Here is a 12,710-nt window from a genome sequence, read left to right as displayed (position 1 = left end):
TTGAAGATTCCTGAATGGAAGTGGGATAGCATTTCCATGGATTTTGTGACGGGATTGCCGAGGACGGTGAAAGGTAATGATTCTATTTGGGTGATTGTGGATCGATTGACTAAGTCGGCGCATTTCTTGCCGATGAAGATTAATCACTCTTTAGAGAAGTTGGCAGAGTTGTATATTGAGGAGATAGTGAGGCTGCATGGTATTCCATCCAGTATTGTGTCTGATAGAGATCCCAGATTTACTTCTAGATTTTGGGAGAGTTTGCAGAAAGCGTTGGGGACTAAGTTGAGGTTGAGTTCAGCTTATCATCCTCAGACTGATGGTCAGACTGAAAGAACTATCCAATCCTTAGAGGATTTGTTGAGAGCTTGTGTGTTGGAGCAGAGTGGTTCTTGGGATAGTTATTTGCCGTTGGTGGAGTTTTTACTATAATAGTTTTCATGCTAGTATCGGTATGGCTCCATATGAAGCATTGTATGGTAGGAGGTGTAGAACTCCATTGTGTTGGTATGAATCAGGTGAGAGTGTTGTACTCGGACCTGAGATTGTGCAGCAGACGACTGAAAGGATTAAGATGATTCAGGAGAAAATGAAGATTTCTCAGAGTCGTCAGAAGAGTTATCATGATAATAGAAGAAAGGCACTTGAGTTCCAAGAGGGAGATCATGTGTTCTTGAGAGTTACTCCGACGACAGGTGTGGGTAGAGCTTTAAAGTCTAAAAAGCTTACTCCGAGGTTTGTGGGTCCGTATCAGATTTTGAAGAGGGTTGGGGAAGTGGCGTATCAGATAGCTTTACCGCCGTCGCTTTCTAATCTGCATGATGTGTTTCATGTATCTCAGTTGAGAAAATATATTGCGGATCCTTCGCATGTTGTTCAGTTGGATGATATCCAGGTGAGGGATAATTTGACCGTTGATGTGTTGCCAATTCGGATAGATGACCGAGAAGAGAAGACCCTGAGAGGTAAGAAGATTGCTCTAGTGAAAGTTGTTTGGGGAGGTCCAGCTGGTGAGAGCTTGACTTGGGAGCGTGAAGATCAGATGAAGGAGTCGTATCCGACTCTATTTGCTTGAGGTATGTTTTCGAGGACGAAAACTTCTAAAGTGGGGGAGAGTTGTAACACCCCAAATAAAGTAAAAGAATTATTTAATTAAGTTGATAATATTATTTTATTAATTTAATTAAATAAAATGGAATTATTGGATTATTATTATTATTAATTGGAATAATAATTATTGGAAAATATATAAGTTGGGATAAGAGAAAGATTCTCATTTTTGGAACAGAAGAGTTTCACGTGAAGTTGGAAAGCTGCAGAGAAGAGGAAAGAGCTGTAGAGCGAAGGTCGAAGAACGGAAAAGCTGAAGCTTGGAGAGTGCTCAGAACTTCCTTCAATCCAAAGAGGTAAGGGGTCTGAACCTTATTAAACAATGATATGCGAGCAATTGTATGACATCTGTTGAATTGTTGATGAATTTTGGGGATTTTAGGGAGATTGGGAAAGTTGGGGTTTTGATGGAAAATCCTCTGATTTGTGAGTTTTGTTGTGTTATATGCATCGTAATCGAAGTATGTTGCGTATATGTGTCTGTTAAATGTCGATTTTGGTTTGCTAGCTGTGGGGTACGGGTTATGGCGAGTAGAGAAGCGAAGCTGCGCTGAATTCTGCAGCAGAGGGTTCTGGTTGCGCGCGATTCGCGGCGCGAAGCCTAGTTCGCGGCGCGAACTGGGCAGGATTTAGAGGGGTTCTGTAATTCGTTGTTCGCGACGCGAACCCTGCTTCGCGGCGCGTACTGAAGCGAAATAAGTTGTTCGCGACGCGACCCCTCGTTCGCGGCGCGAACTGTGTTGAGTTGGAGAGTTCGCGGCGCGTCCCTATGTTGGGCGGCGAACTGGTGAAATGCAGAAGCTAATGTTGGTGGGTTTTGAGTACGTTGAGTTGCGAGACTCTTAGTAAGTCGCTGTAGTTGTACTATAAACAATTAATAGTGATTATATGATTTGTATGAGGTGTCATGATGAGGATATGTTGAATTTACGTGTTTAATTATGAATGTGTTATGTGACTATGTGATATCGTTATGATGTTGTTGTTGTTTTGTTGAGTTGTATGTCATGATATTAATGATGATGATAACATGACTATATGATGTTGTTGTTGCGATGATGATTATGATGCATGTTTGATGTGCATGCATTCATGAAAGGCCGATGCCTAGTGATGAACGGACATGAGTTCCAATGATGTTGTTGACTCCGGGCTTGTTGAGAGGCTTGGTTCCTTACGGGGGACTCGGATTCTATGGTGATGAATCTGGGAGTGGTGATCCTGTAGTGATCACAAAATGGGTATACCGAGTCGTGTTGAGTCATGCATGGGTGTGTGCATTGCATTTGATGTGTTGTGTTGTTGGTGTTCATGAGTTATTGATTATGATGATTAGGATGAATTGTGTTGGCATATGTGAAACATATTTATGTTTATATTTCTGTCGTTATATTATTATTTAATAATGTAATTCTCACCCCTTCTGCATGTGTTTATGTTCATCTATGATGAGCAATGTGCAGATAAAGAGGAGTAGCTATTGTTGAGGTTCGAAGAATAAGTGTAGGGTCACTCTACAGAGTCGAGTCAAATGCTCTGGTCATGTGACACCGGGGATTATGGGATCCGATAGCTATATTATTGTTATTTACGTTGTTTGTGATGAATGATTTGTTGAGATGTTTTGTTGAGATCATGTTGGCACATTATGATAATAATTATGTTGTTGTCCGCTGCGAAGATTTAATAAATTAAATAATATGTTTTATGTTGTGATGCGATAGATGATTTGTTGTATGAAATGTAAACTCTTCTACATGTTGTACTCTGATATTATATATAAATATGTCGTTTGGGTAGAAGGGTGTTACACCCAACCTCGCAACTCATTCATGTCAAACACACAACCTCACAATCCATTCATGTCACACACCCAACCTCAAAACCAAGAATCAAACTCTACCCACCAACAACCATACACAATCACCACAATAGTCTATAGCCCAGATGATTCATACAGTTCACTTCATCTAGCCCCCCACCAATGACCATCCAAACATCCCATCACCAAAACATCCAACCATTATTTAACTATAGTACACCCCAAGAACCATTGCTTTGTTTCCAAAACGTTCAATGTCCCAATTCTGGCAACTATATCTTCCATAATTCACCCAACCACATCGACCCAACTACGATAACATGGGCACCGAACTCCATTACGGAAGCGCCGTTAGCCAGAGCCCCCCGCCCGACTATTGGAAACAAATGATGACACATCTATCAAATATCGTTGGACCTTCCACCGGACCTTCACACCAGCCACCATTGAATCATGTCAGCACTCAAAGACCCCAAACACCTCATGAAAATCGTGGGAGACCTCGAAGACAGACTAACGCACATGGATGTGGAACAGGGGAACGTTTCAATCGGACCGGTCATTGAATTTTTGGTCAATTTCATGTAATTTTTATTATAACATAAATATAAAAAAAATTAATTATTGTTAAATAAACATTTAAAAATTAAAAAAAAAATCTTAAGGTATATGCGTCAGATGAATTGACACATACATCAATGAATAAAACACATGTGTCATGGTTGTTGGCGCCTACATGCAATGCTTTCGAAGCATGCGTCAACACCAGTGACGCCTCCTTTTATTGTTAAATGGATGCGTCAGATCAACTGATGCATCTGTTTGAAAATGTGATTATTTCTGTAATTTTTTTGAAAATATGATATTTCAGAATTTAATTTGAAATATGTGGTTATTTAAAAAAAGTCGAGTGCAACTTTGCATTACCTTTCCTACATTTACCCATTTCAATTCAATCTTTAAATTGTATAGAATTTGATATTTTAAAAAAATTAAAAAGTTTTTTATAAAAAATAATGTGATATTATTTGATAAAAAAAAATTTAAATAATTTTATTGCGAAGTCTAACAGTTTTAATCCCAAGAACAAACTAATGGAAGAATGAAGACCCTACAAATTCATTTATATATCTTGTATTAATAGAAGATTCGTTCGGCAAATGAATTTATATTTTAAATAATTTGATATAAATGTCATTAAAAAGTATATGAGATTAATTACTATACACTGTCAGTATAAAAAGTTTTATACTGTCGATTCATCACCATCATCCGTTTGTATTACTTTATAGATTTTTAAAATAAAAGTCAAACTTCTAGATTTTTAAAATAAAAGTCAAACTTCTTTTAATATCCGATGTTTATAGTTAATTGATGGTGTAAAATCCTTTTACGTGTATTTCAATTAAACTCAAAATATATATAATTTTTATTTGATATAGAGCTAATATTGAAATAATTTGAGTTATTTAAATTATAGTAAAATAAATTGATTTAATATATATTTCTATAAATAAAATAAAAAAAATTCTAAACATTTTCACCTCTTTATTCACTACATAATCAATAAAGAAATTATAGGGCGACTCTCTTGAATTAAAGATATTATAGGATTTGAGTTCTCATGCATTATGTTTCTTCTAAAATTGCCCCTTAAATAACTTCTTAATTTTTTCAATCAAAATTATCCCCTAAATAATTAATTTCACAGCATATCAAATAAAAAAACTGAAATAAGGATAACTTTTCAACATAACTTCTCACAATTTATATAATATTTTTTCTTTTATAAATGCGTTTATTTACCAAATTTATTACACAAATAATTTAAATTAAAATTAAAACTAATAAAAAAATCGTTTATATTTTTGACGCACGTGCTTGTGGATAAACGGGCACTCTCGTGTCCGTTTAGAAATACACATAAGCCAAGGCAACAAATATGATTTGTAACCACTACAAATTATACTTCTGCTACACATTTTACAGCACTACATACAACAACTAATCCATAAAATGCTCTTTTTTTCACTGTTGCATTACACAAATCATCAAAACATTATTCATGATAGCTTTAACAAAATATAAGAAATATAAACATATCATGTTTTTGTTACCCCATAGTGCTTAAGCACAAAACATTGTTCATGGTAGCTTTAACTTCTTGCTCACAATCTTGGAAAATTATTGCAACAACAAAGAAACCATTACAACAACGTAAATGGAAATACAACCCTATAAATATTTTAACTTTTTTCAGCATAAACATACCGGGACATTTTTCTTTACTTTATATCCATAATTCATTATTATACTCCAGTTATACTTCCTTTTTTTCTCTTCATCGTCGTCGTCATCCTCTTCGAATTCATTGTTATGAATGTCCAAGTTAGGATCATCTAATGACTCTATCACTTTTTCACAAATCATATTCATCTCTTCAATCTCACTATCAGATAAGTCTTCACAACTACAATATCATAATCAAACTCATTTATTTTGCATTTTATACTTAATCTAACTACAACAACAGAAATATTAACATGAACTATAACATATTACCTACTACTTCCACTTGAGTTGGAAATATCCATAGCAACTTATTTCTGATTCGTACTCTTTTTTTATGATATCAACAACACCTTCTTTTGCGAACCCTTTGATGTATCTTCTTTTGCTTCGGCATGCAGTGCATCCAACCTTTTCTGAATCCAATATGGATCTCCTGGAGTATCAGAAGATGCTATGCAACAACATCCAACCAATACATTCTAAATGTACAGGCAACTAAAAAAACTACACCATCTACGTGTTGACATTCATTACATATATATGAAGAACACATTCAAAATCAAAAAGTAACATGAATTACACATTTTCATACCTAATGTTGCCGCATACATGTTTTGGTGAAGCCATATTTGGTTGTTGTTGCAGAAAAATAAATTGACCTAGGCGAGTGTGCTTTTGTTGCGAATGATGTCAGGATGGTACCTTTGTTGTACTCGTGAAAGACACATAGTTGTCTTCACATAACCCTAATCCTATATATAAAACTCTTTTTGGGCCAATTTTATTTACAATACATCATGACCAATTTTAACTACAAAAGAGATGTTTCTCATTTGTTCAAACATATTATCTCACATTTTATCAACAACACGTGTACCATAATGCTAATATAAATATTTTACATTTGTTACAAATCACATTTTTTTGGATTTTTTTATTTTATCTTTAGATCTATTTTCTTCAATTCTATATTACCTACTATATGTTAGAAAAAATTTTATAATTTAATCTCAGCAACTTAAAACATTATTTTTTTAAAATTGTGTCCAACTAAGTATGTACCAACCAAATTGAATTTAAGTGGATTTAAGTCTCAAACATTAAAAACATATTATAATTTTTTATTCATCTTCTAAGTACATAAAGTTACCAAAATTACACAATACAAAAATCATTAAGCAAGACACAAATATGTAAAGTATGAGCACAAGTCTTCAACACACTAGGGACATGTATGTTGTTATGTGCGCAAAATGACATATACTTTTTGTAAGCTAGTAGGTGTATTTTGCTAGCTACTATGGATAAAATAACATATAACAATTGAAGAGTACAACAATTAGGACAATATTTTGACACAATTGATGAACAACTTAAAAGTATTTAGAAGAAAGAACTTGCAAATGATCATGAAATTTATGGGGAATACCACTACCATTGAATAAAGAAAGCAAATCATGTCACAATCCCATATAATCATGACTAAACATATGTACCAGTAATTGATGGAGAGTGAATGAGTCTCAATCAAGTTATTTCTAGAATTTAGAAACTTGTAGTAAGTTTATAAATGTGTGCTGCAAAGTAAATGATCTTACTGAATGCATAGACATTCAAACATATTCTAACTCATTTTGACAATGGGAATTAAAATTAACATTTCTATGTTATATCCCTTCTAACCAAAAACATTTCATTTGGATTTCCACCAAACTCCTCAAACAAAACCAACAAATTTCCTATTTGTTTAAGCCACAAAAGAGGAACGTGATACATGAAATTATCAGTTACTGGAGTAAACTTCTCCTACTCAATTTTGGTATTCTCAAGTTTCCCTTTCACAAGCATTTTATTATTAACTACCTAGAGAATCTAAATATCTTAAAAACAAAACTATATCCAAGATTAACATGACTAAAGCAATGTGTGTCATTATGTATTCATTTACATTCTTGTTTGACAGGTTCAGTCTTTTGTCTTTCCATATCATTTTGTATTCAATCCACCAGTTTCACAAGTTCAAAAATAATGTGCGTCATTATGTATTCAAATACATTGGTGTTTGACAGGTAAATCTTTTGTTTTTCCATGTCATTTTATATTCAAATACAATCTTGAAGTATTCAATAAACAATATGTGTCATTTGGATAACAATGACCTCTAAGAAAAAGAGAAAGGAAAACCTGAGTTTAATAATTTCCACCTTCATTCTCATAATCTTCTATTTCTCAGAGAATACTAACATATGCTGCAAGAACATAGATGAAAAGAATGTTACATGTTATCTTTTATTGTTGGAAAACTCAAAATTTTACAAGTTTTAAGACAACGTTCCAGTTTCTTCCATTTTTTTTATGGAAGTGTTGTTACCTATTTTGAGGTTGCACGTTCAAAATAGATCGATGATTTATCTTTGTCACAATGATTCTCCCACATCAGTTTCACATAGTGTATTAAGATTTCACCATCATTAGGACCAACTTAACAAAGAGAGTACCCCTACATCTTGAATTTCTCACTGACCCTATAAGTAGATTTCAAATATTTGAACTCGAAGTCAGCATTACAGACATAACTATAACAAACACCATACTTGTCAAAATGAATATAAAAATGTTTATCAAAATAACACATCTCAAAACATAAGATCCGGATCTATTCACATAGAATCAATGTATATTCAAATTCAACAAAAACCTAAAGAGAAAAAAATCCAACTTCACCACAATAAACTCCAAGTCCTAAACCAAATCACCATTATTATCAAATCCAACTTCACCACCATCAACTCCAAATCGTGATAGAGCAGCACAAGCTTTGCAAATATACTCTCTTCATCCATTTCATGGCTAAAATCAATTTCAAACAATCAAACACGAAATGATGGCGGTTCAATAAATTATCAGTTAACAAAAGATTTTATCTCATGGAAATGAAAAAATGTTGGATCTGGATGAAGGAAATGCAACTGTTCTACAAGATAAAAAAGCGACGAGAGAGAAGGGAGGATGTTGGTGTAAGGAGAGAGGGAAAAGTATTATGTTGCTTTCAAATGAGAAGTGAGGGTGTTGGGCGGAGGGTTTCATCAATACCCATTGAATGTGGCAATTCCTCCACGTGGCTAAAGACATGTATGTGATTGGTCGATTATTTTTGAATTAGTCAATTACGCAAAAGGGAATGTGTTAGTCTAAATTAAGTTTGAGTTAAAGGGTAATTTTGGGTGAACTTAGGCATGTAAAATTCTAAGTTAGGTAGTTGATTACTTTTTAAGCCTTTGTTTATAAGTTAGGAGGGGAGGGGTCCAAGGAAGTAGATTTAAAGAAAAATAAGGAAATATTTAATAATTTGAAAAAAAATAATTTTGGATACGATGATAAATGAATATTTATGATTAATATATTTATATAAATATAATTTTATAGACCCTAAGAGGGAATAGTTCATGAAATGAATGAAGGATAAAAAACGTTGGTGATGGTTCAGTTACATAGTGAAGCCTTAGCCCGTGCCGTACGGGTCAAACACACTTGCCCAAACTTGGTGACAGGTCACTCTATTGGGTTCGGGGCGCCTATATGGTCGGGGAAAAAGTACTACTAATCCTATATATTACATCAAATTTGGTATGTCATGAAAGAACAAAATATATTGAGGTAGATTGTCATTCTATCTGAGAGAAGGTACAAGAACATTTCATATATATTTCCTATGTTAGGACATGAGATCAATTAGAAGATTTGTTTACAAAAGCATTGAATGAGGTGCATGATGATTTCATTTTTAATAAATTATGAATTTTATATATATATATATATATATAATATATATATATAATATATATATATATATAATATATATATGCTCCAGTTTAAGGGGGAGTATCAAGAGTTATATTTATAATAATATATTACTAGGGTTTAGTATTAAGTATATGAGCTTGATCCATTTTTCTTTCATATGTATTACTCTTCTAATATATTAATATAAACACGAAGGTCATTATACATTATAGTGTATCTGATTGAATATTCATATTTCTTCTTTATTTTACAGACCATAAAACCTTTACCGAAAAATATAATAAATACGATTGTACGCCTTAGGCGAGAAAAGGTCAAATTAAATAGAAACAAGGAGAAAAAATATAACTTGTGTAGATGTTCGGACCATATACACTTGACGTGATCTAACTTCTTCTTTATCCCACAGTGGATTACTTTGTTTGCCGATGATGCATGCCCATTCTCTTATGGGTGGACAACTGAGATGAACTTTATTGAATTCCCAAATAATGTCAGAATTCTACCATAATTGAGCTGACAAACTAAGTTCTATTGTTTGAGACAATAATTCTTGGATAGTTGAACCTGCAAATGATACACTTCCAATAGAGACACCATACTCTTTCTATTGTGATCTCGGAAATGGCTTTAGCTTCAATCCACTTTATGAAGTAGTCCACCCCATGAGTAAGAACTTCAGCTAAACTGATGTTAGGGGAAAGAGACACAAGGTGTCAATGTTGCACTACTGAAAGGGCCAGGATGAAGTGACAAAATAGAGAGTTTCATCTGGTGCATGGATAATATTGAAGTGTCTCTAACATTTATCACATTTTCTAATAAATTGTGTGTATCCTTCATCAGGGTTGGCCATTAGTAACCATCCCTCGGTAGCTTATGAGCAAGTGCTCACACATTAATGTGGATTCCGCAAACCCCTTAATGGACCTCACTGAGAACCATGGAGGTTTCATCCTCACTCAAAAATTTCAACATGAGGGAGGTCATTCCCATCTTGTACAACTTTCCTCCTACCATGGTATACTTTGCTACTAATCTTCTGATCTTTTTTTCTCTCTAACCTTGTTTGAAAGAAGTTCTTCTATTGTCAGATAGAGCATTGTGAGGTTATCTAATTTGGAGCATCATCAACATATATGTCGTTGACTTCCTCCTCATATGTGTTAAGCATGGATAAGGTTTCCTATATCACATTCTTGTTATGTCATGCTTTCTTGATGCTGGCAAGTTTTGATAAGATATTCGTCCGAGAATTCTGATCTCTAGGTATATAAATTATTTCAAAGAATTTCAAAATTTCAGATAAGTCATGTACTTTATGGAGGTATTTTAAGATTTGTTCCTCCTTCAAGTGATACTCATCGGTTACTTCATTGACAATCAATTGAGAGTTGCTTCACGCTTTAAGATTTAAAACTCCCATTTCCATGACAAGGTTCATTGTGACAATGAGGGATTCATATTCAACTTGATTATTACTATATCTGAACTCAGACCTCAAGGATTTCTCTATAAGGATGTTGTCCAGGCCTTCCAGTACTGCCATGATGTCACTACCCTTATGATTTGGTGCTTCTTTAGAGTTTGACGAATTGTTATATTTATCTTTACCACCACTTGATGTCCCTAAAAGTCGAGCCTCAACTTCCTTGCCATTATCATAATCGCCAATGGTAGTCTCTCTATCTTTTGATACCTTAGCTTTTCTCACTTGAACACCATGCTAACGAAGTAGACTGGTTGATTAGTATTATTTTTTCTTGGATCAATATGGAGCTCATCGACTTGTCTGTTACTGATAAATATATGTATAGTGGCACGTCCTCTTTTGGTCGTGTTAATACTAACAAGGTTGACAAAAAGGTTTTTAACTCTGCAAACGCCTTCTCAAAATCATTTTTCCACTTAAAATTTTATTTCTTCTTCAAAGTGGTGAAGAATATAAAGGTGTTGTCACCAGCATAGAAGAGAGACATGCACAAGAGTGAAAGACGTTGTAATGAAACTTGCTTCCTTCAATTTCTCCATTTCTCCATCTATGGCACCCCGCTTCTCCTAGTCAACTTTGCATTTTCTCTATATTCCTAGCTTTAATATGGGATTAATGGTGAGGAGGTGACATACTAACCTGGTGTCAATTCCCGACATATCAGAAGGGTATAGGAAAACAAATCAATGTTCTTTATGAGTATGGAGATCAGGTTTTCCTTCTCGAATTTTGTCATGGAAGTTTCTGGTTTATGAGTGTGAAATTCCGGGAGGACGATCTTGGCCTCTTTCAGGTCTTTTGTGGGTGTGAGCCTCTCCTTCTCAGGCTATATCCTGGAGTCTAAATCTACAAAGTTAACCCCTGTGATGTATGGTTGTGGCATGACAACTTCCATAGTTTCCATTATGACCATCAAACTGTCTTGGTAACATCTTTTGGTGATTTCTTGATTAACTTTGACCATACTGATACGCCCATTCGGTAATGGACACTTCATGCTTATGTAGAGCATTGACAATGAGGCCCCCAGAAGGATGAAAGCAGGCCACCCAATGATTATGTCGGACGATGTCAGAGCATTTACTACAAGATACATGACTTTGATCATTTTGACATTCTCCTTAAGTCCGAACATCATCTTGAGAGTGATGTAACCTTTCACCTAAAACCTGTTTGCTAGAGAAACCAACCAAAGAGCCTATGAAAGTATGAAGCTCATATGTATATAAGTTTAGCCTATCAAATGCGTCCTTGTACATGACCTCAACTAAACTTCCTAAATCTATCAATACTTGTTTGATCTCTTAGTCATCACATTGCACTTTTATGACCATGGGTCATTATCATGAGGGGGGATTCATGTGGCGCCTTTATAGGAGAAAAAGATCTTAGGATATGGATCATTCTCTGAGTATGCTTAAGGCTTAGTGGGTGAGTCTTCTATAACCATGAATTGGAGGTTGTATCTCTTACGGGAGGAGCTAGATTATCCTCCCCCGCTGAACCCTCCGACTATATTATTCAGAGTGTGATGGATTTTCATGTTATCCTCTCTTCTCTCAAACTCCTTTTCTTTCTTGGAACTTGTTTATTTTGCCTTTGATCTACTAAGGGACTCCTCTAACATATTCATTTACATGACCTTTTTGGATAAGCCTCTTAATCTCCCTCTTGAGCTAGTAGTAGGCATCAATATCATGACCATTTACCTCGTAATACCTTCCGAGTTCAGGTCTCATTCGTATTTGAATTGGGAGTTGTCGGAAGAACTTTTGTGTGAGTGTGGAGTACTTCACACGAGATTTACTTCCAATGGGTGTTGGGCGTGACTTATCTGTGTGCCTCCCACTATGCTTGAAAGTTTCCCTATCTCTAATAGACGAGGTGTTGTGGCTTATGCGTTGTTGTTGCAATGAGTCAAATTCTCTAGAGGCACGCTCATTCACGTTTCTATATTTCTACTCAACATTGCTATCTTCTCCCTTGATGTACATTCATCAAGTTCCATGATTTCATTCATGGAGACAATGGGATTCTGGGCGAGTTATTCACTAAAATGCGCGACTCTCAAACTATTATAGAATACTCCCATGAACATCTCCTGGTTTTGGTGTATCACCTTGATGATCGCCTCACTGAAATGGGCAAGGTACTCTCTCAACAACTCGAAGTGTCCCTAGAATGAACATG

This window comes from Lathyrus oleraceus, chromosome 7, assembly GCF_024323335.1.
Source record: "Lathyrus oleraceus cultivar Zhongwan6 chromosome 7, CAAS_Psat_ZW6_1.0, whole genome shotgun sequence".
NCBI lineage: Eukaryota > Viridiplantae > Streptophyta > Magnoliopsida > Fabales > Fabaceae > Lathyrus > Lathyrus oleraceus.
This window is presented reverse-complemented; position numbering follows the sequence as displayed.